Source organism: Aethalodelphis obliquidens, unplaced genomic scaffold, assembly GCF_003676395.1.
Source record: "Aethalodelphis obliquidens isolate GAN/ISIS:26980383/991018 unplaced genomic scaffold, ASM367639v1 scaffold1, whole genome shotgun sequence".
Classification (NCBI taxonomy): Eukaryota; Metazoa; Chordata; class Mammalia; order Artiodactyla; family Delphinidae; genus Aethalodelphis; species Aethalodelphis obliquidens.
This window is the reverse complement of record NW_020837945.1, coordinates 74,183,470-74,186,987: the sequence shown is the minus strand read 5'-3', so window position 1 is coordinate 74,186,987 and position 3,518 is coordinate 74,183,470.

The window sequence follows — 3,518 nt, the reverse complement described above, 5'->3', positions numbered from 1 at the left end:
CGATGTGTACCGAACACTGACATCACAAACACTCCACTAGTATCATTTCATATGAACAGTCATTGAAAACTACACGGGTTTTGGTATGTCTCTCATAGAAAGTCAGAGAGAAAAAGCCATTCCCAAAACTCTTAAAATGAAATAATTTCTAAGCAACAGGGGCACCAGTGAAAAGCTCGAGCTCTTCTTAATGCATTATTACGTACTAATTATAGTCCTCTGTTTTAAATTTTCCTTTGGTCACCAGAATGGAAGCAAGAAACGGCAGCATTTTCCCATCTGATGTTTTTAAACCAGATTACAAAGGCATGGAGTTTTAATTTCACATGCATTCATTTCTGGGTCTTGGGTCTTTTGTTTTGTTTTGTTTTCCTCCAAGCAGATAAATGAGGTTCTAAACTTAGGATAATAAGACTTAACTGTGAGGCTCTTTTGAAAGTGAATCATTTCTCAGTTCTCCTTTGCTAATCTCTCTTGGTAACATTAATTATGAGTTTGTGCAGCGTGCCCCAAGGCGAGCTCTGCTTTCCCAGGACAATTAAAGTTACTTAATTATTAGAAACTGTGTGTGCTGCTGTCCAGAGAGAAAAAGGCAGCCACCCTGGCTCCCACAGCCCCCGAAGGAGTGACCGGACACTCTGTGGGAACTCAGCTCCTTTCCCTCCCCACTGTCATTCTCTCAGTATAATCTAGAAATCCCCTCTGCGCCTCCCCCCCCCCCCCCCCCCCCAGCACCCAAGCACGATTCATTTAGAGACGGCCCTCTGGCCGCCCCAGGGCTGGCCTCCAGCTCCTCTGGGCCAGTGGCCTGGGGCCGGGAGGCGTGGGGAGATGACAGGGCCTCCGCCTGGGGACTCGGGCCCTTCTGACTGAAAGGCCTTGGAAAACACTGAGCCCTTGGTTCTGAGTGGGTTCCTCTTGATCTCATTCTCCCTCGGGACTTCTGCCTAACAGGAGCGGGAAATGTCACCCCACACCCTGAACGCGGCTGGTGGGGAAGGAGGACAGGTGCCATGGCCAGGCTGCATCAACAGCAGACATTACCAAGAGCGGATGCTAATTTGTAACAGCCTTTTTTTCTGCATGGTTCTTTGGTTGGAGGAGTGAAGAAATTGGAGGTGGTCCTAGTTCGGTCATTCCCGCCTTCTGAGTCTTGGCTTCATAGTCCGAGGCTTCCCACGATCTCTAAAGGCCTCTGACTCCTGATACTTTGATGAGTCTAACACTTACCTAGAAAGAAAAAAATCAAATTTTCTATTTCACTTCCTACTTTCATTCATTCATTCAGCAAACACCCAGACTGTGCCAGGCACCATTCTAGCTCTGGGGACAGAGCAGAGAATAAAGCAGAGAGGAATTCCTGCTCACCTGGAGGCAGCACTCTGGAATCCTAGTCACCTTGCACACAGGAGGAAACCTAGACCCAGAGGGGAGGAGGCTGGTCCTGGGGTCTCCCAGAAAATCACTGAGATGGGCAGGGACCCAATGCTCCTGACCCCCAGCCCGGGAGCTTTCAGCTGGCTACTGCTACCCATCAGTTTCTACTCCTTTGCTTTCTCCTGTTCTGTTTAGTTCCTTCCCAGCCCCAGCTCTCTTCTGGGCCTCCAAGCCTCCAAGGAAGCCTAGTCCAAGAGAAATATGCTGGCCATGAATGCAAGTCACATATATAATTTTTAAATTCATTAAGCCACACTTAAAAAAATTTTTTACAGGTGAAATTTATTTTAACGATAGATTTTATTTAACCAATATATTCAAAAATTATAATTTCAATTTGTAATAAATATAAAAAATAATTCATAAGATATTTTATATTTTTAAAATTAAATATTCAAGATCCAGTGAGTGTTTGACACTTACAGCACATCACAGTTCAGCTCTCCATATGTCAAGGGCTCAACAGCCATGTGAGGCCAGTGGTCACCGTACTGGACAGCACAGGTATAAGGTCCCTCCCATGTCTAAATATCATGCTCAGTACAATTCAGGAACAGAAGTGAGTGATTCATGCACGTGGCGTGGCAGGGGAAGGCTGGAGCATGGCTCCTTAGATATGGGGTTGAGGGAAGGGGGCCTCTTCACCCAGGACACTGATACTATGGAATACTATGTAGCCAAGAAAAAGTCCAAAGATACTCTTCTATGGATTCCTATGGAAAGAGTGCCAAGATATTTCATTAAGTGAAAAAGGCAAGATGCAAACAGTGTGTATGGAATTCTGCCAGCCACCACAGGGAATAGATGACGTAGGTTGGATATGCATAGACTACCTGTAGAAGGATTCGTAAGAACTAAAAATATCAGTAGGGAGAACTGGATGGATGGAAGGCAGGGGTGGGAGGGGACTTTCACCTCATGTGTGTTTACAATTTATGAATTTTGAAATATGTGGACGTATCACTTACTCAAAAATGAAAATCAAAACTCTTCAGTTAATGGGCACGCCTGGGGCCCACGAGGCCTGCCCAGCACAGGCTGGGTCCCCTTTCCCTGTGCTGTGCATCAGGACACGCAAGTACAGGTCTCTGGTGTTCCTGCTGCTCCACAATGGGAAGAGGGGGCCTTGGCAGACGCCCAGCGCAGGAGAACATGTTATCAAGGGACTTTAAAGAGCTCTTTTGTTTCCGGAAAGGCAGCGGTTTCCAGGCCGCATCCCTGCCCCCTCTCCCAGCCTGTGGTCTCTGGGATCCCTTCACCACCTGCTGCAAGAGCATCGTTCCTCCCCCCGGAAGAGCCTCTGGCCTCGAGGTGGAGAGGGGAGGGAGGCAGAGGCTGGGAAGGGGCAGCATCCTCTCTTCCCAAAGGATGTCATTCATTCCCAGATGTCGTTTCCAGAGGCAAGATGCCACACTGCCAGCTGTCCTCTAAATCCTGGCATCTCCAGCCTGCATATGACACAGAGCGATGAAACTAAGAACAGAGAGCACGAGCCCGTGTGTGCACGTGTGTGTCCACCTGTGCACATCTGTGGTCCATGCTCCAGCGTCCATTCACTCATCCCATCGATGAACATTAGTTGGGCATCTGCTCTGTTCCAGTGACTGTGCTAGACCCTTGGGATAAAGCACGAACAAGACAAATGGGACCCTCCCCTCATGGAGCTTCCAGTCAAGCAGGAGAAACAGGAATTAAGTTAAAAATAATTCACTCCTATGTGCTGTCATAGTGGAAGGAAAAGTACATGAAATCGGGACACATGATCTTGTCTAGGAGGTCGGGAAGGTCCACTCAAGAACTGGCATTTAAGTTGAGTCTAAGAAAAAAATATAAATATAGAGATGATAAGATGTGACCTGTGGGCCTTCCGTGGACAGGGGTCCCACTGTTAACTTGCTCTGCGTCCTTGAATAAACCACACCTCCTTTTTGAAGCAATTTTTTAATTTGAAAATACATTTAAAATTTCAAACATGGGCTTCCCTGGTGGCGCAGTGGTTGGGAGTCCGCCTGCTGGTGCAGGGGACACGGGTTTGTGCCCAGGTCCGGGAGGATCCCACATGCTGCGGAGCGGCTGGGCCC